Source organism: Nycticebus coucang, chromosome 6 (genome assembly GCF_027406575.1).
Source record: "Nycticebus coucang isolate mNycCou1 chromosome 6, mNycCou1.pri, whole genome shotgun sequence".
NCBI classification, from domain to species: Eukaryota; Metazoa; Chordata; class Mammalia; order Primates; family Lorisidae; genus Nycticebus; species Nycticebus coucang.
The window spans coordinates 75,868,075-75,895,636 of NC_069785.1; the positions used below are offsets into that span (position 1 = coordinate 75,868,075).

Sequence of the window (27,562 nt, forward strand, 5' to 3'; positions counted from 1 at the left end):
TGTTATGGTTGTGTGTGTGTATTTATCCCGCTGCCTGGTGATGACATGTACGTAGGGGATGATCATTTTCATCAATTTTGGAAACTTTTTGGCTGTTATCCTTTCATATATTTCCTCTGCCTCATTGGAATTTAGTTCACATAGGCTTCTTTTCATTCTAACTCTCTAATACGTTCAGAACAACTATGGTTTTTGTGGCTCAACCTGCCAGTTTTTATTATTAGGATAACAGCAGCAGTCTCTTGTGGCTTTACATTCTGACCAGAGGCAGTACTCTATTAATTAGGTTCTTAATTTAATTTATTGATTTTCTCAGGTCTAGAATTTCCATTCTGCTTTCTTTGATAGTTTCCAGGTCTCGGCTGACGTTCCTTGTCTGTATTTTTATTACTTTAACCCACTCTCCATATGTGTTCCCAAGGGTATTTGCTTTTATGCTTATTTCTCCTGATTTTTGGAGTTTATCTTTTCATGTGTTTATTTATTTGTGATTGAGATATTGGATCTGAACAATTGTGGAGATGATCTGGGTGATGCTATTTTATCTCAGGAAGGTTTTTACCTTTGCTGCTGGTTGGTGGTTATGCTAGAGCTACTAACACGCTCAGATCACTACATTCAGGAATTGAGATGATTTAACATTGGGCTTCAGACCCTGTGCGTTGAAATATTTTAGGTAAATAAACCTTTATTTCTGGAATGTAGCCCTTTGAAATCCTCAAGCTCATCTTAAGGGGTTTACCCTCCTCCTTGGCAGGCTCTTGCTCCAGCTTTTGTCCTCCCAAGGGCTGAGGGGGCCAGAGTTGTGTCCCTCCTCGCCTCTTCTGTGGTAGCCATTAGAATCTGCTGATACCTCCAGGCAAAAAGGATCCCCAGATGTCTCTTTGATGTTTTTTCTCGCTGGATCTTGGTTCCTAAATGCATCATTGCCCTGATTGCCTTCACACAGATATTTCCTATTTTGTCTATTTTCTTTAGTTGTTCTGAGTGAAAGAGTTGGTATGAGCTGCTTTCTCTGTCATTCTCCAAAGCTGAATTCTCTCATTGCCCCTTTTCTCCTTTCTTGTGTTTGCATTCTATGAGAAATTTTCAAGCTTTGGTGGTGGTGGTGTTTTTTTTTTTTTTGGTCATACCCAATCTGCTTTTTGTTGCCCCATTATATTTCTTTGAAAAATGAATTCAGTTGTTTGTGGCCAAAAGCAGTTTTTCCCGATTTCAGATTGTTCTCTTTTCATGTTAGTATTCTCTGAAGTTTTTTGGGATTCTGTAATTGGGATATCCTCAGTTGGGAAGTCTAGTGATATTCTAAAAGTTGTTCTCTCTTTCTCATTCTCTCTCCACCCCAACCCCGCCTAAATTTTCCAGGGGAAAGTTTTGCTCCCGTTGGTGGAACAATCACTTCTGGGTCTTTCAGGTGTCTGGGTGATCACGATGATGGAGCCGTGTCTATGTGTGCTCAGTATTGCTGTTTGAGACACACTGTTTTGAAGCTTATGTGAGTTCCTGTATTAATATTTCAGATGCAGATGAAAGAAGAGAAGACTTGAGATTTGCAACAATTGTACATTTCTAAATTGCTGGTTTGGTGGTTTTCAGGAAGCTGGGGCAAGATATAGTCAGACTGCTGTGAGACAAACAAGTTTGCTGCTAAAGCATTTGCTTTTAATGCTGACATTTAAAAATTCAGAATTCAGCGCTGGTAATTGGTCTGGAGCTAGCAATGGCAGCCTCCTCTTTTGTTTTTGTTCTCATTTATAAACTTTACTTAGCATGTTATCCTCAACATGAGTGCTGCAGACAGACGCTTTGCCAGCCTCTCTTCTTGGAGGTGTCATAGGTTCACATGGGCTTGTCACTGTTTTGTGATTTCCAGCGGAGGTACAGAGTTTTTTCCTCAGATGTTTTTATTCAGACTTTTTTTTTTGCAGTGTTTTGCTGTGGCTGAGTTTGAACCCGCCACCTCCGGCATATGGGGCCAATGCCTTACTCCTTTGAGCCACAGGTGCCACCCAATTTTTTTTTCTTTGAGACAGAGTCTCACTAGGTCGCCTTTGGTAGAGTGCTGTGGCATCACAGGTCACAGCAACCTCAAACTCTTGGGTTTAAGCGATTCTCTTACCTCGGTCTCCCAAGTAGCTGGGACTACAGGTGCCCGCCACAATGCCCGGCTATTTTTTTGTTGCAGTTGTCATTGTTGTTTAGCTGGCATGGGCTGGGTTCGAACCTGTCAGCCATGGGTGCCGCCTATAATGGGGCATTTTTAATTCAAAACTTTTTGCAAATGTTGACATTCACAGACATTTTGTGAATGCTAACTGTGTTTTCAGTATTGTACCAGGTTCTGGGATTATAGACAGGGCAAGTCCCTTAATCTTTTTTTTTTTTTTTTTTTTCCAGTTTTTGGATGGGCTGGGTTTGAACCTGCCACCTCTGGTATATGGGGCCGGCGCCCTACTCCTTTGAGCCACAGGTGCCGCCCCCCCCACTCCCCTTAATCTTTTATACGTATTCTTTTTTTTTTTTTATTGTTGGGGATTCATTGAGGGTACAATAAGCCAGGTTACACTGATTTTTATACGTATTCTTAAGGCAGATATATCTTTCTTTGAGAGTAGACTTCTTTGGGAGAACCAAAGCATTTATGTTCATTTAAGAGTTTTGGTTTTTAACCCATTAATTATATTGTTGAATATAAATAAATATAAAGACATTGACATTAGTTTTCATGTATGTAGCAAATGTTTCAGTTAAAATTTTATTTATTACTTTGGTTGAATTACAGCATCTTTTTTATAGCAAATTTCAGTTTATTCTCTGGCTAGATGATCATATCAGTTAATACGGGTTTATGTTATATATACAATTGAATTTTCTCATATTACACATATTTGGAAAGTAGGAGGGTATGGCTTTTATGGTCTTTATTTTTTAATTTTTAAAATAAGGGATTCAGAATTTAGTAAGGTAAGTAGGGCATGAGACAGAAAAGTAGAGGTGTTGTATATTCATTATGTAACTTTTTACTTAAAGAAAGCAGAATTAGGACTCTGCTTCTGCCTTAAATTTAGAGTGTGCTAGTTGAGAAGTAATGCTGGGAAGTGGTTTGACAGATGGTGGACAGTAGAAGGAATTAGGAAAATGAGGCAGCTGGGGCCAAAGAGTAGATTGGAAAAGAAGATGGCCAGCTTTAATATTCTGCTTCTAAAAGAACAAGGTTATTTCTACTGTAGGCATAAAGTACTCTACAGAGAGTTGGCGCTTTTCATTTTAAATTCCTAACTAGTACAGTTTAGGGAAAGCTGCTCAGACCAATGCCTAGTCATGATGTAAGTTAATTTTCTTCATATATTATTCATCCCAGGTTAAATATGTTATTTTGTGTAGTATTATAAAATGCGGTATGATAAAATACACTTGCTGCCAGATTTTCCGTTTTTAATATGGTGGCTTTCACACTCATTCAGGAATTAGAACATCTGGAAGTAGTGGAGTTCTTTGAGAGATATCCTGAACTATATATGTATCTTTAATTACATTGAATAAATGAAGTACAGTTTTACTAACTGAATGACTTATGTGCATGTGATTCAACTCAGTTCAAGAAATATTTAATAAGCATTTGTTATTTATTATAAAACAAGATAATTTCATGATGAAAGTAAATTATGGAAGAACTAGAAGAAAATAGAATGTGTTAAAAAATGTATCAATGGTATGTACAGTAGTCTCTTCTTACCCTCAGGAGATATGTTCTCGTATAGCATATGCCTTAAACCTCTGATTGTACTGAAACTTAGGTATCCTGATTTTTCCTGTACATAAATACATGCCTATGATAAAATGGGCATCTATATTTTGAGAGGCATCTGAGGGGTTTCTTATTCATGAAGTTTGAGAAACATTTTATGAGTGTTGACTGAAAAGAACAGAACATTCCTTCAGAATTTAAAAGAAATAGTGTTTTAGAATGACTCCCCCTCCAAGGGAAAATACAATTTGCTTATCACCATAAGTTGCTATTTATTGACTTGTGATTAAGAAATACCATTGTATGGCTCAACACCCGTAGCTCAGTGAGTAGGGTACCAGCCACATGCACCAAAGCTGGCCGGTTTGAGCCCGGCTCGGGCCTGCTAAAAACAACAATGACAACTGCAACCAACAAATAGCCAGGTTTTGTGGTGGGCGCCTCCAGTCCCACCTACTTGGGAGGCTGAGGCAAGAGAATCACTTAAGCCGAAGAGTTTGAGGTTGCTGTGAGCTGTGACGCCATGGCACTCTACCCAGGGGCAACATAGTGAGATTCTGTCTCAAAAAAAAAAAAAAAAGAAAAGAAAAATACTTTTATAACTATGAACATCTATAATATTGAAAAGAATTGCCATTCTCTGCAGTTCTTTTAGTTCTTTTTCCATGGAAATGATTGTTTTATATCTGATGTCTTTTAGTGGTTTTTCTACTATGTAATGTCATTAGCTTGGGACTGTATTCTATTAGAGTAAAATCTGGAAGATTAAAACAAAATTATAATACCTTTTTAAAAGTTTTAGTTTTGGGCCAGGTATAGTGGCTTGTGCCTGTAGTCTCAGCTTTTAGGAAGGCTGAGCCACGAGGATCACTTGAGCCCTGGAGGTGGAGATTACCCTGGATTTGCTATCCAGACTGGAGTTTAGATGCCAGATTTTCTTAAAACAAAAAGGTTTTAGTTTTGCTTTAACTGCTTCCACTTTCGGAAGCAGGTATATAAATGAAAAGTTAAACTGAAAGTCTTATGTAAACCTTTTCTTGATTCTCCAAAACCGTGAAATTTCAGACAAATTCAGTAAACCTGTATTGAATACATGCTGTAAACTAAGCTCTGTGTTGGGGCCATGAGGATGGTTAAAAGTTAAACCCTCTCCTGGTAAGTTTCACACTCTTGTGGAAATGAGAGATAGGGAAGGAATGTGTGTAAACAAGTGATTTGTTCTTCAGCTTTAAAGAATTTGAAACTCCAGTGAAAGGTAATTAAATAGCCTGACCATAATAATGCATGCTAGAGAAAAAGAATGTGTGTGTCTGGGGATGAGGTGGTGAAGCTGCTGTATCACAGTAAGGCTGCTGCAGTAGTCTAGGCAATCTGCAATGATAACTGGGATTAAGATGATGACATTTAGGTGCTAAAGTAGAATTTGGTGATGGATCGGATGTGGTAATTGTCCCGACCCGCGGGACAGCAATGGGGGACGCAGGAACCACCTAAAGGAGAAAAACAAACAAGGGGCGCGAGAAAGGGAGACAAGACAGTTTTCTGATCAAGTCTCAAATTTTATTGAAAAAACTTGTGCCTTATAAGCATTATGGGGAAGGTGGGTGGGTCTTGTTGGGAGGTTCAGAGGAGTTGTTAAGATGTAAGATGGCTAGAGTAAGATGGGGCATAAGGTGATTGGTTGGCTAGTTGCCAGGTAAAGTTCCCGGGAAAAGGTAAAACTGTTTTTTACTTGAAGAGGAAGTAAGGCCGAGCTGTACCTTATATGGCTTCCGACATCTCCTCCCTTTTTGTTTTAAGGAGGTGGGCATTAACCGAGAGAGGGAGTAGTGACCTGGCTCCTCTCGTGGATTTCCCAGATCCACATTTGTTATTTGCGGTATGTTTTGGAGAGGAGAGGTAAGCGAAATTTTTGATACCAACCTCTATGCAAGCCAGGTTTGCTCTCAGAGTAAAATCAGAGGGGGTCTGATCCTTCATTTGACTTCTCCTTGGGATCGGGAGGTCGAAGGATTGTGGGACCTTCTCTTGCAATGCCTTGCTGTTCACTCAACTCGGTGCCCATACCCTTTTTTCCTTTTATTAGGAATGGGTAAGTGTACCTCTGATCTATACACTGCCCTCATTATGAGGGGAAGCCATGAGAGTCGGTTTCTTCGTCAGACAAAGCCAGGCGATGGTAGTGAATTTGAATTGGTTTTGCTAGGGCAGAGTCTATTTGTTGTTTAATGAAAGTGGTGACCTTTTTGAATAGCCAGGGGCCGAAGGAAAGGACTAATAGAAAACCTAATAGGGGGCCTAAGAGTGGGAGGAGATAAGGAAGAAGTCCATTGAGTCTGACCAAAGGGGGTTATCACGAAGTTCCTTTCTTCTTTCTTCGAGCTGGTCTTGCAGGTTTTTTATCTTGTCTTGAACAATGCCTGACTTGTTGGCGTAGAAACAGCATTTTTCCTGTAAAGCCAAATAGATACCTCCCTGCTCTGCTGTGAGGAGATCTAAGCCTCTACGGTTTTGTAGGACTACTTCTGCTAGGGAGTCTATTTGATCTTGAAGATCGTGAATTGTTTCAGAAAGAGCTGAGACATCCTCTATTAGTTGACGAAACAGTTTGTGGTAGGAATGTATAGATATTCCTGTTCCGGTAACTCCTGTGGCTACTGCTGTAATGATGCCTAGTCCTGCTATTAGTGGGATAAGTTGAATAGCTCTTTTAGAGCGTGGATGTCCAGCTATATAATCAAGACTGGGGAGAGGAACAGGTTGATCTCCTAGTATAATAGAGATATCAGGGAGTAGTTGGGCGGTTATGCAATAGCCTGTCCAGTTACCTGGTAGGGCCGTGTAAGCCAAATTTCCTCCGCATACAAAAACATGTCCGGGAGGGGGGCACCGGTGTGAGGTGTTGTTAGAAATGGAGGAGCAGTTTGTGAAGGTGATGCTTCCTAAGTCTACATCATAATTATTGTTCTGGGGAGGTTTGTATATACAAGGGGTTTGTGTAAATTCTATAGGTTGGACTCTAAAAGGTAGACTGTCGCTACAGTTTAGATGTGAGTTGTTTAGATGTGAAGTGGAGGTGTTTGTTAGTAGGGCTAGGGGCATAGGTGTGCCAAGAGTTAGACATAGCCAGCAGTTTTCCGCGAGGGTTGGGTTGGAATTATTTAAAGCTTTGAAAGTGGCTTCTAAAATATCAGAGGTTTGGACGTCGAGATCTATGTCTCAAGATTTAGGTAAAGCTAAGGGGTGGTATTGTAGGGGAGTATATTTTTCTGTAATTATTTTTTCAATTTGTTTTTGAACTGCATCTTCTCTTATCCTATCTGATGGCCCACCGCCATCAGATGTGTGAATTGGTGGTTTTAGTGGCCAGCAAACATTTTTGCCAGTAGTGCCTAAGCAGGAGGCTTGGGCATATTTGGAGTGTCCCATTCTATGAGTAGAATCAAGCTCACCTCCAAAGGAGCCAGAATAAGTTCTTTGTAAAATGGCTGTTAGATATGTGTTGCCGTTTGTGTGGGTGCACTGCTGGACACTATTGTAGCACATAGAGTGCACTTGATCGGTTATTTCGCACTCTGTGGGACAAGGTCCTGGTTCGTTTTGAACTGGGAGTATTATTTTGGGTGCATTAACACACTGCCAGTTTTGTTTATGTCCTCCTCCTACCTGTGACGTGAAAGTTAAATAGGCGGTTTTGCCGCTGCAAGGTGGGTTTTATTGTAGTTGTTCCTCCCTTACAGTCACAAGGTGCCCCATATAATTTTTGGAGTAGTTGTTCTGTGGTAATTGGGGGCCCCATGCCACCTAGGGTAGTGTTTAATAAGGTAAAGAATATTATGGTAGGGTAGAAAACCATGGTTTTGATTGATTTTGTTCTAGCAGGTAGGAGTTTATTGAGAAGTAGTGTCTTCAGGAAGGTCGTGTTCCAGGGCCGTATCTGTAGGGGAAGATAAAAGTTTTCTCAGGGATTTTCCCTGGAACTGATAGTGTTACGGAGGTGTTGATGGGTTTGATTAATCGTTCTGGGAGCCAACGAGGTCCGTCTTCTTTGGTATCATATATACAGGCATGTCCTCGACCCCAAATGAGAACAAGATCGGGGCCATTCCATTTTAAAGTAAAGGGATCTTTCCACATGACTTTAGCATATTGGGTGTTTGTTTCTTGGTGCCAGAGTCTGTCAGCTGCAGACTTTCTGTGGTAATCTAATTGTAAGAAGTTTAGGACAAATAGAGCATGGTTAAGGAGGTTACGAGGGGAGCCTTTAGTGGGATAAAAGGAGGTAGTTTTAAGTTTGTTAATTGTGGTTTTTAAGGTTTGATGTGCTCTTTCAACGATCCCTTGGCCTTGTGGGTTATAAGGGATCCCGGTAATGTGCTTGATTTCTAATTGATGGCAGAATGATTGAAAGGCTTTGGAAATGTATTCAGGGCCGTTGTCAGTTTTGATTTTTTGAGGTTTATTCATGGTAGTAAGACATTGGAGAATATGGGCTATGACATTTTTTGTGGCTTCACCGCTTTGAAGAGTGGCGAAGATGAATCCACTGAAAGTGTCAATAGTGACATGGACATATTTAAGGGTGCCAAATTCAGGGAGATGGGTAACATCCATTTGCCAAATTTCACTGGGGAGTATACCCCTGGGATTGACTCCTAAGTGAGGAACCGGTAATGAGGTTACACATCCGGGACAGGACTTGACAATTTGTCAAGCTTGTTCTCTGGAAATTTTGAATAGGAGTCGGAGGGTGTGAGCTAATTTAAGATGGTGAGTAGCATGAGTTTGTTGGGCTTTGGTAATAGGATCTGTAAAGATGGGGTATATAGGTCGGGTATTTTTGTCAGTGATGGCATTGCCCTGGGAAAGGGGTCCTGGTAGTTCTGTATGTGCTCTTAAGTGTCCGATGTAAAAGGGAGTTTGCCTGGTTCTTATTAACTTTTGTAGTTGATAGAATAGAGGTACTGCATTAGTGGTAGGTTTGATATAGGGAATAGTTTCTAACAAAGGGATGGAAAAGGCTAGATAAGAACTATCAGTGTAAAGATTAAAGGGAGAATTGGGTAATTTTGTAAAGACTTGAAAGATTGCAAAAAGTTCTACAAGTTGGGCAGATTTGAAAGGGGATTTAATGGAATGTTCTTTATCATTGATAGTAAAGGCAGCCGTGCCATTGGAGGAGCCATCCGTCAATACTAAGAATGCTTGTTTAAGTGGTGTTTTTGAGGTGATTTGGGGGATAATGAAGGGATGTAATCGTGCAAATTGGAGTAATTTGTGGGTGTCAGTGTCGCTCGGCCGCCGGCCAGCAGGGACGAACACACCAACGCAGACAGCTTTCAGCAAGTTTATTATCGGGGGCAAGCAGCTTGTCCGGGGAGAGCAGGATGGAAAAGCCCTAACCTTGTCCGGGGAGAGCAGGATGGAAAAGCCCTAACCTTGTCCAGGGAGAGCAGGATGGAAAAGCCCTAAACTTGTCCCGGGAGAGCAGGATGGCAAAGCTCCCTCTCCTTGTTTACAGCACTCTGTATATATACTCTAGGACACTTCCTGTTGTCGGTTTCTTGACCTAGATATCTCTCCAATGAGCGCAAAGGGCATGGCGGCAAGGTTGTTGCCAGGGCGCAGCCTGCAAGCAGGTTTCCTAAAGTACGCCTCCGCCATCCTGTTTTTGTGCCTGATCAATACATTGTATAAGGGCCCTCCACATGTGGGGAGGGAAATGGTTATCTGTTGTTCCTTGGAATGAAGTGAGGGAAATGGTCCAATCGTCATCATGTTGAATAAGCCAATTTAATTGTTTCTTAGTATATGGAAGAATAAGTTGATTGGGATCTCTTCCGAAGTATTGTAAGCTTTTTTCTCTCCCTTGTCGTATGATTTTTGTGACTAATGAAGGGTAGGGGGTAAGTACCCGGGAGGGAGAGGAGGGTAGGTGAATCCAAAGAAGGGGATTGTCTTGCCATAAAACTCCGGTTGGTGTGTGAGGTGTAGGGCATATGATAAGAGAGAAAGGTTTATTGTAGGAAAGGAATGTAATTTGTTGTTGTTGAATGGCATTCTCAACGGAGCGAAGGGCTTTCTTTGCTTCAGGGGAGAGGGAGCGCGGGGAGAGAGGATTAGAATCACCCTGTAGGGTGTTAAAAAGGGGCTTAAGTTCCTCGGTTGTAAGTTTTAGGTAGGGTCTTAACCAGTTAATATCGCCGAGGAATTTTTGGAAGTCATTAAGGGTTTGAAGGTGTGAAGTTTTTAGTTGGATTTTTTGAGTTGTAATTTTATTTGAGTTTAATTCGAATCCAAGATAATAATAGGGGTCTTTGAGTTGTATTTTATTGGGAGCTATTTGGAGTCCTAAGGTGTTGAGTTGGTTTGTTAGTTCTTGGCTGCATTTGAGTACTTTTGAGGCCGAAGGTCCTGCTAGAAGAATATCATCCATATAGTGAATGATATACATAGAGGGCCATAGTGGCCGGAGGGGGTCTATGGCTTGGGCGACAAATTTTTGACATAGGGTGGGACTGTTTGCCATTCCCTGTGGGAGTACTTTCTATTGATAGCGGGGCATAGGCCTTTGAAGTTGATAATGGAGAGGCTGAAGGCAAAACGTTCCCTGTCCTGAGGGTGTAAAGGAATGGTGAAGAAACAATCTTTAAGATCAATAATAATTTTGAAATAATTGGCTGGAATAGCAATTGGGGAGGGGAGGCCTGGTTGAAGGGCTCCCATGGTATACATGGTTTTATTAATTTCTCTGAGATCTTGGAGAAGTCTCCAGGATCCTGTTTTCTTTTATATTGTAAATATGGGGGTGTTCCAGGGGGAAGTAGTAGGTTCTAAGTGGCCAGCTGCTAGTTGTTCTTGTACTAACTGAGTAGCCACTGTAAGTTTTTCATTACTTAGAGGCCATTGATCTACCCACACCGGTGCGTCGGATTTCCATTTTATCTTATCAGCGTGGGGTACAGGAAAGTCAATGGCCATTATGGAAAATGTTCACTCCCTAAACCCGAGTGGTTACTGTTTTGTACTAGGGAAAGGGGCTGTTTTATTCCTTGGCTGTTTTTACCTAATCCTTGCCCTGGTAAAAAGCCCTGCTTAAGCATTTGATGAGTGACGATTTCATTGGGACTGCACATAATGATTTTCATCTGGGATAAGATGTCTCGCCCCCAACGATTGATGGGCTGTCCTGAAACAATGTAAGGTTGTACTTGTCCAGTATTACCTTCTTCGTCTTTCCATGTTAATATTTTGGAACTTTGTTTAGGGTTGGTGGATTGACCAATACCTTTAATGTGAGTTATGGAGGCTTCACAGGGCCAACTAGAGGGCCAGTTTTGGGCAGCGATGACTGTAGCATCAGCCCCTGTATCTACTAGGCCTGTAAAGGCTTTGCCATCAAGATGTAAAGTTAACAATGGTCTTTCAGGGGTTATTTCTTGTGCCCAATAAGCATCAGCTGATCTGAGAGCAGCATTTAGTCTGGGGAAGGAGGAACTATTTTTATTGGCGGAATTTATGGGGAGCAATGTAAGTTGGGCTATTTTTTTGCCTTTGGGGATGGACACAGGTCCTGATGGTGCTGAGGCTAAGAGTGTTATTTGTCCTGTATAATTATTATCAATAATTCCAGAAGTGATGTGGAGACCGGCCAGTGTAATACTTCCTCTGCCTAAGACAAGGCCAAAGGTCTCAGGAGGTAGGGGCCCATATGACTCTGTGGGTATGAGCTGTATTCCTTGGTCAGGAATTAATATTGTATTAGTGGCGGCACAGAGGTCCAATCCTGCGCTACCTGGGTGGGGTGGAGGAGAGATTTGACATCTGAGCGGGGAGAATTTGTTGTTGGTTTTCCTGGGCTTGAGGGATGAACCTGGTGGCCCCTTGGTTCAGTCCCTGAGTTGGGGCCAGGGGCTGGCCCCTCAGGGAGTTTCCCTGGTTGGGGTTTTCCCACGAAGGGGTAAGGAGTTTACCTTCGATATCAGTTTTGGAGTAGCATTCATTAGCCCAGTGAAGGCTGCGCTTGCAACGTGGGCAACGAGTTTTGGGAGGTGCTCGGGGCTGGGAACATTTAGGCGGGGAATTGGTGGTAGCTGCTGATTGTTTTTCATTAGGGCAGTTATGGGCGAAGTGCCCTGGCTGTTTACAATTATAACAGGTTTTGTGTTGGTTATTTGAGGTGAGGTCTTTTAAGGCTGCCCCAATGGCTAGACCAAGCGTGTGAGAAGTGCCAATGCCTGAGCATAATTTTATGTAGTCGGACAGACTGCCACAACGATGGGGTCTAAGGATTTCCTGGCATGTTAAATTTGCATTTTCATAAGCAAGATGTTTAATGAAGGTGCCCTCGACTTCTGCTTCCCCTAATAATCTTTCGGCAGCGTCAGTGAGGCGGCTGACAAAGTCACTATAGGGTTCATCAGAGCCTTGGCGAACTTTAGCCAAGGAGGTGGTGACTGAGCCTTTAGGAGGGAGTCGTCGCCAAGCTTTGAGGCCTGCATTCTGAATTTGAGCAAGTAATCCAGGGGGAAATGTTGCTTGGATTTCATTAGTTTCATAGGGACTCCGGCCGAGTAGTTTATCTCGGGTCCAATAGCATGTGGTTTTATTTTCACTATTGCGCTGGGCGGTTTCTCGACAATTTTCTACAAAGTCAGTCCACCAAAGGACATAGTCACCTCCTGATAATGTAGCTTGTGCCAGGGAGAGCCAATCATTAGGTGTTAGCCATAGGTCACTAAGACTCTCAAGGATGGTAAGTGTATAAGGAGCAGTGGGGCCATAATTGGTAACTGCCGCTTTCAGGTCTTTTAAATGTTTAAGGTTTAGGCGGCGATATTTTTGTCCTTTAACGAGATTTTTTTGGTCAGTGTCTAAATCCTCCATATCTGAATTATTAGGATCAGGTTTTGTGGAGTCAGGGGAGGTTTCATTTTCATTAGAAGGGTCTTCCTCAATCTCATTGTCTTCAGATTCTGCTACGGCAGGGTTAGAATTTTGGCTACGGGTGACTGGAAATGTAAGAACGGGGGGTTGTCTTTGGCCCTTTTGTTCTCCCTATTTTTTGTGGTGGTGAGGGAGATGGATTATTGGCGGTGAGGTTGGGGTTTAGTTTAAAAAGTTCAGTTTCAAGGGCCTGAATTTCTTTAATAAGGTGAAGGTGCTCATGCTTGGTTTGTAATATTTCTTTGAGGGAGGAGACTTCTTGAGTGAGTGTTGTTTTTGCTAGTCGGATGGGGTCAAGTGGGAGATTATTGGGTATAGAGGGAGGCTTTGGAATAACTGAGGTGTTGAGGTTGTAAGAGTGTGGGTTATGGGGGGGGGGTTTATTGATGACAGGTGCTGTAAGGCCCCAGGGGTTATCATAGTAATGGACAGCCTGATTTTCTAGGGATTCTTCTTCCTCAGGGTTTAAATGATGTATTTGATTATTAGAAATGAGTGATGGGTAGAGTTTGGGAGATGAAGGTTTTTGAGGGAAAGGGTTGGTAACATTTGGAGTTTTAAGAGCGTTGTTGGGGCTGTTCAGGGTTTTAGGGGAAACTGGGGGGTTGTCAGGAATTTCTACCGTGACAGAGGGGCAGGTGGAAGGAGGGCGAGAAGCCTCTTTAAGGACTTCTTCTCCTACTTTGATGATATCTCGAATGTCAGGATCTAGTGAATGAACTTTTAACATGTCATGAATTAAATTCCAGTAGGAAAAGGCTGTAACTGGGACTTTGTCAGGACCAAGGGTGTGGTAAAAGTCCTGCAAGGCATCTCCTACTCGTTCCCAGCGTTTTTGGCTGATTGTTCCCTCTAAAGGGAACCAGGGGCAGGTGTTATGAATAAAATTAAAAAATTCTTTAAGGTCCTTCCTTTTAACCCTTACTCCTCGCACTCTGAGTGATCCTTTGAGTCCGTCAAAGAACATTTCATGTGTACTAAGCGAATTCCCCATTATGTTGGCTGGATGGCTCTCTCAGGATCTCGGTTCACGCAAGTCTCCAGTCGACTCGGAACTTAAGTTTCTCTGTGATCACTCTCTCTGTGCCTTACGATCTCTGCTCGCGTGTCATAGGTCGGCAGGTATAATCCGCCTGCTCGGACCCTCTTAGGCAGGACAGCTGCCTACCGCCCTCAGGCATAACCTTTGGGAGGCAGCGTCCCTGGGAGTGCCTTTGAGGTGGACGACCGTATAAGACGTAGTGAGCTCAGAGTTTGTTAGAGAGTGTTAGGCAGAAAAACTAGTCCAAGTGTTTTGGAGTTCTCACTGCCGAAACGGGTACCTCTCGTCCTTCCCTGCTTTGGCGATGTGAGTGTTGATAAGTGGATTAGATCCGGGAGAGCCAATAATAACAGCCAAGACAAAGGGGTGAAATGTTTGAAATCTTGTAAGTTATTGTTTGCCTACCTTCTCTTCTGATCTGTCTCATGGCGGGTGAACCGAGGAGATCTGAATGGGGAGTGCACGCGGGTCCTCGCTGCAGCTCCGAACGGTGCCCGGCCGGGGCTTCCGTAGGCAAGCGTTCTCCTCCAGGGGGTCCCGATCGCCCCACATTGGGTGCCAGGATGTCCCGACCCACGGGACAGCAATGGGGGACGCAGGAACCACCTAAAGGAGAAAAACAAACAAGGGGCGCGAGAAAGGGAGACAAGACAGTTTTCTGATCAAGTCTCAAATTTTATTGAAAAAACTTGTGCCTTATAAGCATTACGGGGAAGGTGGGTGGGTCTTGTTGGGAGGTTCAGAGGAGTTGTTAAGATGTAAGATGGCTAGAGTAAGATGGGGCATAAGGTGATTGGTTGGCTAGTTGCCAGGTAAAGTTCCCGGGAAAAGGTAAAACTGTTTTTTACTTGAAGAGGAAGTAAGGCCGAGCTGTACCTTATATGGCTTCTGACAGTAATAAGAGAGAGACACGTCAGAGACGATTCATAAGATTCTTTAGCATTCACTTAGCAGGATGGATTGTGTTGTCTTTTCTTGGAAAATAAGTAAGTTTTGGGGGATAAGAACGTGAGTTTAATATTGAACATGAGTTTGATATGCCTTTGGGTTATCTCAGGAGCAATCGGTTACAGTCTGATGTGTAGTAGAAGATGTTGGCTATAGATTCGTGAGTCATCCACCTATGGTTGAGTTGAGAAGGATGGACTATTATAAGACAGAAAAGAAGTAAGTGGAGAAGCAGAAGGAAAACCAGGAGAGGATTATAAAGTAGGAGCCAACAAGGGTGTATTAGATTCTGTTGGCAGATTACATAATGGTGAGAAGTGAAGAATGTCTTTTGCATTTAGCCACCTAAGAGTAACTGAGTCACTGGTGACCTTACTGACAGCTTTAGGTGGAATTTGGAAGCAGGTTCAGGGACAAATGGGAAGGGAGGAAATGAAGATTGAAACTTTCTAGAAATTTAGCCAGGAATGGGGATAACCGGATGCAGTGGTTGCAGTCTCGTGAATGGGGTGTGTATTCACATGGGCCTGCACCTGCAGTGGGGTGTGTGTGTGTTTAATGGGTGAGACTCTTGAGCATATTTAAAATGGAAGGTTCTAGTTGGGAGAGGTAGTTGTAAAATAGGATAACGAATAGTATAAGTTTCTGGGGAAGGTTGGGAGAATACGGGGTAGTAGAAAGATTTCTATTCTATCTGAGGAGAGGTAACTCCACACCTTTAACAGGAAGGAAGGAGCATGAGAACAGGTGAATATTTTTAATAAGGAAGTGAGACTTTCTGTTGTGCATGATAAGCAAGAAATAATTTTCAGGGAAGTTGGGAAGCTAATATGAGGATGTTGCACACTAGGAGATATAACAAGATTATTAATTCTATGGGGATAGCATGATTTTCTGTACCTTTCCCCCCTTCTCTGTCAGGAGTCAGTGAGTACATGGAGATTGTAGGTTCCCAGTGAATATTTACCTTAACTATATCCTTACATGAAAAATGCATAAACAGTAACTTGGATTGACTTGGATTTTGTAGATTAATGATAGAATTAATAAGTGAAAAGAAATCTCTTCCTATAACAGTGTTTTATTCACCATTTAAACAAATCTCTCCCTGCAGTCTACTAAGCTTTTTCTTTAATTAAGTACCTGATTTACACAGCAGATTTTACTAATTTTAGGACTCAATCCATGTCTAAGCAGATGAAGGTTAACAGCTCAGGCATGATTCAGATATATTGTAAATGGAATCAGAATTTTACCTCAGGGCAATTCGCTTTTAGACATCCATCTCTAAAAAACCTGTTGTGTTTGAAAGTGGCGACTTTAATAACCAATTCATAGTTATTCAGAGGCTAATTATCTAGTTTATTTATCTCAAGATTAGGCAGTTCCTTGTTTTTCACTCTCTTCTAATCTGTCCCTCTGTTTGGCCATCTTGTTACTTTAACCTCATGAGTAAGATAAGGAGAAAAAAAAGCAGAGAATATAGAATAGATAAATCGATGGCCAAATGAAGAGTTCTTCTGCTTGTTAGTTTCTTTTTCTTGTGTTTTATTTCCGTGGCTTGTTAGGTCCTGTCAAAAGTACTTCCTCCTAACATTCAGTGTAATAAAATGGGTTTTCAGTGTGTGAGGACACCCTTATGTTATTTAGTTTATGGAGACAATTAACAGTTCTGAGCAGATAAAATTATTTTCTGGTGTTTGAAGGGGTGTGAACATGTGGCCCTTCTCTCTGTGTCCATCTCCACACCCTCCCTCGCATGGCTTTCTCCTTTGTCACTCCTACCTGCAGCCCTGGAGGTCCCCGGCCTCCTTGCTTTGCAAAGTATGTGAAATACTGACTTGTACCTGGCGAGGGTGGAAAACAACCAGGGTCAGGTGGAGTGCAGAGGCCAGATGGAGAAATTAGAATTAAGATCACAAGACCACGACCCTTCAGGTAGTGGTCATACTTTTATTTCTGTATCCTTAGGGACTATACGTCTCCAGAAATGCTTTGTTTTTGAACAAAAGACTATTTAAAAATTACAGAGTCATAGGGAGAATCACTTAATTTGTCTTTCTGCTTTTATAGATGAGAAAAATGACAGCAGTTATTTAAATTCCTTTGATGTGGCTAGTTACGTTTTAGGCCATACAAAGAGGTAAGTGAATATTGTATAATGCCAGCCTTCTAGGAATCCCAAGTTAAACAGAAAATCAAGCAGCCATGTAGTGGTGGTGTTTGTTTTGGTTTGCTTTTGGTGTCTGTATTTGCTAGACGCTGTGTTATAGCAGTTATAGAGTTGCATAAGACGCAGCTTTTGCCCTCAAGGAACTTTCCTAATGTAAATGGCACAACGTAAGAATCAGCATGTCTCAGAGTAGTATATGATTAATGCTAAATTATTGTTGCACCTTTATGCCAAATTCATAAAATGAAAAATTCACCATCAAGAAGACGTGCATTTTCAGTTGCTGTTCTAAAAATGGGATTAGGTTGGAATTGGGAGAATTTGGAAGTGTATGTCAATGATTGTTGCCCGTTGTTAGAGACAGTGGAAGAGTGTTTCTCAGAGTCAACTGTGTGTGTGGAGATTGGGCCTGTTGATGGTTTCTTTTGTATCTTATGATGCCATGTCACCAACTAAGGAATTTTACCCAATCAAGTTGAATGGTGCTGGCTATAGTAAAATTATTGTATCTGTTTGTGTATAACCATGTGTCAGAATTCATGAATATAGATTCTTAGATTTTTTTTTTTTAATTGGAAGGAGACTTCCAAGATTATCTGTTTTAAACCCTTTCTTTCGCTCTGGTCTAGAAGGTTACCCTTACTTGAGCTGTAACTGCTACTAAGCCACATGCCCTTATAAGTTGTAGTTTATTTTTCTCTCTGCTGAATTTCCTTTATTTATTTCCTTTTTGCTAAACTCTAGTACAAAGGTCATCAGATGTAAAATGAATGTCTCATTTTATAACGAATTTGGGGAGTAGCTGACTGTAGAAGAAATCTGGAGATAGAAATCTGGAGAAGAAAATGGTAAAATGGTGCTTTCAGTAGATTTAGCAGAAGCCTGAAGGACCAAGAATTTTAGGTACAGTAGTCTCTCTTTTAGCTACTTTTGATAAGTGATGGTATGACATTACCTGCAAACAGCCAGAATGAGTACTTTCCTTTTTATTGATAGCAATGTGAGGGATATGAATAAATCATGTGATATGTCTAGATATAAGAAGCTATGAAGATAATGACATTTAATATATAATTTTTGTCTTGCTCTCAAAGTGTTTGTAATCTACTTGAGAGATATTGCCTTCAAAAGGTTTATAGACTGGGCCGAGGGAGGTGGCTCACTCTCATAATTCTAGCACTTTGGGAGGCCAAGGATCACTTGAGGCCAGGAGTTGAGACCAGCCTGTGCAACAGAGCAAGACCCTATCTCAAGAAATAAATAAATAAATAAATAAATAACCATGGCGGCATACTGCCACAGTCGCAGCTTCTTGGGAGGCTGAGGCAGGAGGGTCACTTGAACCCAGGACTTTGACATTACAGTGAGCTATGGTTGTGCTACTGTACTCCACTGTGGGCAACAGAGCAAGACCCGGACTCAAAAAAAAAAGTTTACTATCTGATGGGGATTAAAGGACCTAATGAAGTTAAATAGCAATGCTACGTGTGCTCCTCCCTGTGTTTCCAGGATCTAGAACAGCGTCAGGACCTAGCTGATTTTCAGTTAAGTATTGGTTGGATAGATAAATAGAAGGTAAGCCTGGGAGGGCCTCTGAGGGCTGTGACAGTTGGAGAAGGCTGGGATCTTATACTCCATGTAGTGCAAAGGATAAAAACTTTCATCTTGTCTGGTTTTGTATTTCCAGTTCTCCCGACTTCAGCATGTCCTCCACTACCTTCTCAAACCCCAAAGCAGTCCCTTCCTTTTGTTAACTGATTTCTTCTTTAGAAGCAAGCCTGATCATCTCTCATGTTTATTTTGCCATTGCACTACCTTTTTCTTTTTCCCTTTCCTCGCTTTCCCCATAGCATCGCCATTCATCTCGTAGGAGTTAGAGGGTTCATATTTTGGTTTATAAGGCACTGTGTTTCCTTAGGTCTTTGATCTCTCTACAGGGAATTTTGTAAGATATGAGGCACTTTTAAGAAATAAAGTTCAGATACATCTTCTGTTATTAAGAAGAAAACTGTAGTATAGATGATATCTTAAACATGTAATAACATAGCAATTTTGAGCCACATTTTCAGGCTGTCATAACTACATTTTAATTGGCTACATTTTTCAAAAACACAAATTAAACTAGTTATGTTCTCCACCCTGCTCACTTTTGGCAGCATAAAGGCCCGTTTCACAGAAAAGAACACACACAAGTACAGGGAAGCTTGTGTGATGAAGTCCTGCTGTATAGCTCAGGGACTTGCTCTGAGTTAAGATGTAGTTCTTGGCAAGTTCAAATAGTTTGTGTTCTCTAAGGGAGAATTTCAGTCTATTTAACTGTGTTTAGTAAAAACTAATTATGATTCTCTGATGGGAAATAGATTCTCAGGCTCATTTATTCATTCAACAAACATTTATTGAGTAGCTACCATGTGGGAGGTACTGTTCTAGGTAATGGGAGATTGGAAAAATAAGAGTTATCAATCAAAGCTGGGTGCAATTACATGAGTCTGTAGTCCCAGCTACTTGAGAAGCTCAGATGGGGCTAAAAAGGGAGAAGTTACTTCTAGATGGATAACTCAGGGTAAGCTTTTTGTGCACCGTAGAATTTGATCTGGATCCTGAAGGCTGGGTACATAGCGTAGGGCTGTTTTGCAGGACGCTGGGCCTGGCTAAGGAGAGGATGTGGACATGTGGAGATGGGAAGGGGGAGAGGAACTATAATGAACAAACATGTACAAATAGGAAAGCGTTGGTGATTTGATGACACAGGCAACAGAAAGCAATGTGCTTCCAGGTGTAGGATGGTGATGTGAAGTGGTACAAGACAGAGATAGGAAAGAACAGTGCTTGACATGACAGTTGGTATATTGTAAATTGGAGGAGTGGCTTGAGTCTAGATTATTTACCAAATTGATGTTTTGTAGATCATTTTTCTTCTAGTATAGGAATTTTATTATGGGGGGTGAGGGAGTGTTCTCTGCTCAAATGTGTTAGCCCGCGGGAGTGGAGCCGGGAGAGAGAATGATACTGGTATTCTAGAATGACTCTTGTAATATACTGTATCGACTTGTGTTGCAGTTGATGTTTGATGTTCTAGAGATTTTATCAGTTCAAATTTGGTACAGTTTTTCATGCTGATGTCTTCAAGGATGATTGAGGAGCAGCAGCATAGGTGATTGGGCTAGTTTCACTCCCTGCCCCCAGTCCAGAGAGGGCTCTATTTAACTTGATGGCAGTGTTCCCACCTTCCTGCTAAACAGAAATCTAATACACAGTAAAGGGTTCTTAAAAGATTTTAGGAGCACTGTGCTACAGAGTGTGGCATGGGTATCAGTTGGTTACACAGATACAGTAAATGTTCTATTTTTCTATTACATAAAGATACAGTTGGCTACATTTTTCTTTATTTTCTTTTTGAAATTTCTTTTTAATTTTAGTTGGCTGTATTTTTCTTGTATCTTCTTCAGATCTCATCTTTGTGCCTACTCACTAGTAGTGCTGGGTGTTTCCAAGGTTTGGGGAACCTTAGGCAAGTTGGTTAACTCTCTGTACCTAAGTTTTCTCACGTGTAATGCTCTGTCAGGGAGCTTTAAAAAGTGTGTTATATGTAAGAAGTCATTTAATCTGTGGCTGTATGCTTAGTAAATGACAAGCAGGAATTTGAACCCAGGACAAGTTCTTAGCCATCTTATTGTATTGCAAAATACTAAACAGTATGCTTTTCTCTCCTGAAATGTCTTCCTTCTCTCAAGTATTAGCTCCCATTCTCTTTGATCCCCTTTGATCAATCCTATTTCCATGGTTTCAAAGAGAAAGGAAAGAAGCTCTTTTTAAATTGTTCAGAGTTGTTTACGGCAAGGAGAATACCCAAGTATAATAGATTTTGTTTTGGAATCTTGTTGCTACTCAGTCCTTTTCTCCAAAGAGCAGAGCTTTTACTAGAAAAAGTTTGGCATGTACTATGTTTCCTAGGCTAGTAGGCCATCCAATAGGTCCAAAATTGTGACCCTAGGAATATAAATTTTGCATTAAAAAATATCTGGTCAGCCTGCGCAAGAGTGGGACCCCATAAGTAAGATTAGCAAATATTACTTTTGGATTTTTTAATATTTACTTTTTACTGAGGTATAATTAAAATGTCAGTATGGTTGAAATGCAGATGTGTTATTCAGTCAATTTTGGCAAATACACTGGCAGTTTTATTTATTTATTTTTGCATTTTATCAATTAGTATGGGAATAAATGTTTATTTTAAATAAGTGTTTTACTTTGTTTTTTGTGTATTCGTAAATCTACGTGTGTACTTTCAAGTCATATTTTTTTACACAGACACATAGTCAAACAATAACCTATTAGTGGAGGTAATCTTTTATGTAAGCTTCTACTGTACTCAATGGTTTCCCTTTGAAAATGGACTATTAGTGTTGGAGCTACATGCAGTGAATAAATTTCCTGGGAGGAAACGATAATAAAATATTCAGGAAGTTATTAGGAAATGAGAACTTGTGTTCTTGTTCAGTCAGATAAGCTGCTGAGGCCTTTGCATATATAAAAAGTTTGTATTAGAGGAAGGAATGAGATTTGACAACTTTCTTGTAATAGTGCTGGGTGTCAAAGGTTCCTATAATATGATGCAAAATGAAAGAACAATTTTCCAAAGCAAAGTTGTTTGAGAATTGTTTTGTCTCTCACTCTTTGTTTTGTTTTGAGTGATTCTGTTAGGAAAGAAAAGTGAGAGCTTTCTGAAGTTAGGTTATGTAAATAAGAACCCAGTGGGGGAAAATGTCTGTGGGGAGAGCTGTGGTAATTGATGGCAGCGTGTTCAGGAGTGCACAAGAAGGGGACAAGTCTACGTTTCTCCTGTCGGTTCCACTAACAGTTATTCTTCTCTATGTTTTGCTCTCTTGTCAGTATTAGGCATTTTGACTCTGTCCTTAATTTCAGCTACTTTGTTCTAAAGTAACTGTGAACACTATAACTCTCTGGGCAGTGTTTTTCCTTTTATTGAATGGAATTGGAATGCTAGTAGTTTTGTTTTATTTAACAAACGGAATTTATAGGCTTGTTTTTTCTTTGGTATGTCTTCATGGCAGAAGCAATTTGCCCTTAAGTTGTTGAGTTCCGAATCCCCTTACTTGCATGGAGGGCCTCTTCTGAAGCTGGGAGAGGCGGTAGCAGTGTGTTTAGTAGTTATAAATTTCTGTAAAATTTGCGAAGTTGAGTTTTTTTTTTTCCTATTCTTTTTCTTCAAAAGGGCCCCCAAATGATACATACTTTAAACCCGGCAAAACTCAGATCAGCTTTGGTTCTTGGTGCAGGTTGGGTGTTGATAGCTAATTGTGGCGAAGGTGGGTTTGGTGAGTGGATTAAAGGATACCAGGATGGAGGCATTAGTGAGGAGCCTGAACCATTGACAGGTGTATGTAGCGGCCAGGAGTTTCTTTCTGAGTGTCAGGGGCCATGGCTGCTTCTCCTGCAAAGAAGCAGGGCAGGCTTGGAGGAAGAGTGGTGGAGGAAAAGTGTTGCGGCGAAGGTGGTGAGCAGATGAGGGTGTTCTTCTTAGATTTGAAGGGTGCATTTGCAGATAGGATTTCTATTAGCATTTAAAAATAACTGGAGAGTTATTCTAAGATAATATATTTCATCTTGAAATTTAATACATTTTTAGAATTTTGGAATCATTTTTAAAAAATTGAAAAGCTGATTTTTAAATTAATGGATTGATTTGTGATTAAAGTCTTTATCTTATGATTGGAATATTTTGCTGCACACAAAATAAAGACACAAATGTTGGGCATTCTTTTGGGTTGCTGTAACTTGGGCTTTGATAGCTTCTTGGTTGGGCAGGTGTTCTGTCCTTTTCTCTTTACTTTTAAATTCAAAGCTCTTTCACACTTCTGAGGATTTTGAATGAGTGGAGTATGGGTCACAACATTTTAAAATTGTATTTTAATATTATGTTCTCTTTAAAGATAAGTAGGTGCTCTGCATGGCCTAGAAATAGATTTATAGTTAAATAGAAGTATAATTTTTCTGAGAGCCAATTGTATCTAGTCTGTGGTTAACTGGCTCAGGTTTAGATATGCTTAAAATTATTTTACTTTTCCTAAAATTCCTTCTAATTGGTCTAACTTCTCAAGGCTGATAACATTTCTAGAAATGTTGTATGGATCTGCCACCTGGTGGTGAAATATTACAGTATGTGCTAAATTTTGGATGAAAGTTTAATAATGACTTCTTGCAGGCGTCATATTTAGATTTATAGTCTACTTAGGTTCTTTGCATATGCAACATTTTCTTCCCCTAAGTATTTCAGTTGAGAAAATATTACTTAAATGTGATACAGGAAATTTTCACTAATGTGTTTCTGCTTATTGTATTATATGGGGTTTAGGATTCCTGGCTTTCAAAATTTGTATATTGCTGAGTTGAAATAAACTCTGAGCACTGTGAGACTGTACTTAAACTCAAAGACGTGAGCTTTTAAGATGATTGTTAATTATTCTAAAACTTTTACTATGAATAGTCATTGACGCAGAAGAAAACAAAATAAAGTTCACAGGACAAAGGGTTTTTTTTTTTTTTTCTTAAAAAGAGAAATAAAACATTTTGTTTATTCACTTTAAAAAATGACACAGGCGACGCCTGTGGCTCAGTGAGTAGGGCGCCGGCCCCATATGCCGAGAGTGGCTGGTTCAAACCCAGCCCCGGCCAAACTGCAACAACAACAAAAAAAGTAGCCGGGCGTTGTGGCGGGCGCCTGTAGTCCCAGCTGCTCGGGAGGCTGAGGCAAGAGAATCGCATAAGCCCAAGAGTTAGAGGTTGCTGTGAGCCGTGTGACGCCACGGCACTCTACCTGAGGGCGGTACAGTGAGACTCTGTCTCTACAAAAAAAAAAAAAAAAAAAATGACAATAGTAAGCCAGGCACAGTTGCATGTGCTGGTAGTCCCAGCCTGGAGGCTGAGGTGAGAGGATCAGGATCATTTGAGGCTGGGAGTTCTAGGTTGCAGTGGCTATAAGCATGCTTGTGAATAGCCATTGCACTCCAGTCTGGGCAACGTAGTGAGACTTCTTCTCTTAAAAAAAAAAAAAATAGCAACAGGCTGTTAACAAATAGAAAGACTAACAGTGTTATTAATCCTCAAATCAATTATTATTTTTAAAAATTTTTTTTGTAGGGATGGAGTCTCTCTATGTTGTCAAGGCAGGTCTTGAACTCCTGGCCTCAAGTGATCCTGCCTTGGCCTCCCAAAGTTCTGGGATTACAGTGTGAGGCCTGGATCTCAAATGGATTAATACAAATAAGTATTTATTATATATGATGCTGTATACAGGATAAAATAGTGAATCACACGGAAACATTTCTTGGTCTCATGGAGTTATAACCTAGCTAGGGAGACACATAAGTGGATACTTACAGAAATAATTGATTATACTGTTAAGTTCTGTCAAGGACAGGTCTGTAACAGGGGAAGCTAACTCAGGCTAGTGTATCAGGGAAAGCATCCCCAAGGAAGGAGTATTTTCACTGAGATCTGACAGATACAGACCCAGCCAAATGTGGGACAGAAGGTGACAAGTATGAAGAATTGAAAGATGATGAGGGTTGCTGGTGTAGTGAGAGAGGGGATTGTGTGTGAGTGAAAACAGGAAAGATAAGGTAGGAGTAAATAGTTCAGGGCTTTGTTGGGTGTGTCAAGGACTTTGGACTTTACCACAAGAGTAATGGGAAGCTGTTGAATTGTGTAGCCAAGGAGTGTCAGATCAGATTAATGATGAATGAATTGGAGCAGGGCAAGACTGGAAGGAGGGCAATTGGTTAGAAAGTCATTATGGTAGCTTGGCTTGGATAGAGAGTGTAAATGGACATGATGAGAGGCTGCCTTATTCGGGATATGTTAAGTTGACTTGGCTCCTGATTGGATGTATGGAAGGGGAGAGGTAGAGGGAGATACCAGGGACGAGTCCACGTTTTTGGCATTCATTCACTGAGTAAATACATGAAAATATATGTTGTATAGTTTGGTCTGTAAGGACAGAACGTTGAATAGCCACAAACAGAACATTATCATCACATGATGCCAGCTGTCCCTGTGCTCTGTCTGCCATCCTCACTTCATTGCCTCTCTCTCCTTAGCCTCCTACCGTAATATGCTTTACATATATTTTTGAGTATGCATCAAAATATATAAAATATGAAATGTTTAGTGTTTGTAACTTGTACTGCTCTGTACATCTTATTGTGTTTCTTATTCTGCCAATTGCTAGTTATATGGCCATAGGCAGATTATATAATTTTTGTTTGTTTCCCCATCTATAAATTGAAGATTATAGGGTTGTTGGGAGGATTAAAAGAGTTAATTTTTAGAATGTGTACTATATTTTTGCTTTTTCCCTTCAACATGGTACTTAAGGACCCGTCCTTGTTATATTTCCATCTACTTAGTTTGACTTTCATTGCTGCTTGGTAATTGATAGGGTGCATCCACTACATTTTATTTATCCATTTTCCCAGCTTGCAGAGGCCTAGGATAGTTCAGCTCCCTCTGCCACAACTGTGGTGAAAGTTCTTTGCCACAAGTCATCGGCTGGGCATAGAGGCTTACTCATATAATCGTAGCACTCAGGGAGGCTGAGACTAGAGGATCACTTGAGCTCAGGAGTTTGAGACCAACCTGAACAAGAATAAGACTCATCTCTACTAAAAATAGAAAAATTAGCTGGGCATCATGGTGGGCACCTATAGTCCCAGTGGCTCGAAAGGCTAAGGCAGGAGGATTGCTCGAACCCAGGAGTTTGAAGTTGCTGTGAGCTAGATGGAAGCCACGGAACTCTACCCAGGACAATAGAGTGAGACTCTGTCCCCCCCCCCCAAAAAAAAAAGAAAAAGGAAAAAAGAAAGTTATTTGCTCCAAGTCTTACTGACTTTGATGAGATACAAACCCAGCAGTTGGAAGTGTTAGATCAAAGGGCATGTGAATAATTCACTAAATATTGCCTGATTATGCTCTAGAATGTTTGTTACTTTACACTCCTACCAGTTAGCAAAGTATGAGTTACCATCTTCTTGTATCTTTGCTGATATTTGCTAGGACTTAATCTTTCCAAATGTTGCTATTTTGATAGCAGTGTATGAGTTGCTTCAGTGTTGGTTGAATTTGCATTTTTCTGATTACTAGGAAGTCCTGCAGCGATTGCAGCCGTTCTGTCTGCTTTGTGGCATTGCCTTCCATGTCCTGTGTTCATTCCTGTGTCAAGTTTCTAGTCTTGAGGATTTGCAGTTCGTTGCACTCCTGGTGTTATTCTTGTTGGTTTTAGGCATGGCAAACCATTTTTCACTGTCATCTATTTATTTTGCCTCAGTGTTCTTTGAACAGAAATGTTTAATTTTATTGTGGTTAGAGCTATTGATTTTTTTCATTTAATTGTAATTGACAAAAACTGAATATATTATGTACAGCATGTTTTGAAACTACATGCATTATGAAACGGCCAAATGGAGCTAAATGACATACACATTACATATGCTTTTCTTTGTGTGTATATGGTGAAAACACTTAAAATCTATTCTCTTAGCAGTTTTCAAGAATGTAATACAACATAATTAATTACAGCTACTGTGTTGTACAATAGATGTCTTGAACTTCCCCTAACTGAAATTTTTTATCCTTTGACCAACATCACACACAATCCTCTCACTAACCTTCCCCAATACCTGATAACTACCATTTTATTTACCATGAACTTGACTTTTAAAAAATTTCACATTTAAGTGTGCCTTGCTTATTTTACTTAACATAATGTTTTCCAGGTTCATCCCTGTTGTTGGAGGTGACAAGATTTCCTCCATTTCAAGGATGACTAATACTCCATATATTCCATGTGAATATGCCATATTCATCTGTTGCTGGACATTCAGTGGATTCCATGTTTGTTTGTTTGCTTATTTATTTTTAGAGACAGAGTCTTGCTCTGTTGCCAAGCAGGAGTGCAGTGGCATGATCATAGCTCATTGCAGCTTCAGATTCCTGGGCTCAGGCAATCCTCCGGCCTCAGCGTCCTATGTACCCAGGACTGTTGGTGGGCACCAGCACACCTAGCTAATTTTTTGTAGAGACAGAGTCTCCCTCTGTTGCCCAGGCTGGTCTCGAACTCCTGGTCTCAAGCAATCCTGCTGCTGTGGCCTCCCAAAGTTACTGGGAGGAGTACAGGCTTGAGCCACTATACTGGAGCTGCCTTGGCTGTTACAAATAATGCCACAGTAAACATGGGTGCAGGTATCTCTGATATGCTGTTGTAGGCTCTAGGGATTAGCACTGAGTAAGACAGCGTCGTCTTTGCTCTTATGTAGCTTACAGTCTAGGAGGGAAGACAAAACTTTTTTTTTCACAAATAGGATTCTTTATTTGTCATTATTAAAAGCCTGAATTTCAGACAGATTTTTTTGGAGTGGTGGTTCATACCTATCAGCTTGTTCAACTTTAGCACCTGTCTCGTCCCCAGTAGCTTTTCCAGAATTACCTTCACCATGAAGCTCCATGAGTTTTCCCAACTCAAACTTGGGTTTCTTCAACATTTTTACTTTTCTAATGAAGACATCATGGAGAGGATAAATAGATAAATTGGCCAGACAGCATTGGAAAAGTCATAGAAAAGGCATGCCAGTCTGTTTATCCTCTCCATGAAGTCTTCGTTAGAAGACAAAACATTTTTAAGCATATA

The 27,562-nt window shown here is 40.8% G+C and overlaps 1 protein-coding gene across 8 annotated transcripts in view; it reads left to right on the plus strand.

Annotated features, from left to right (window-relative positions):
- NEO1 (neogenin 1) overlaps positions 1 to 27,562 on the plus strand; it is a 266,637-nt gene that overhangs the window by 22,670 nt on the left and 216,405 nt on the right. The gene's annotated exons all lie outside the window — the stretch shown is intronic.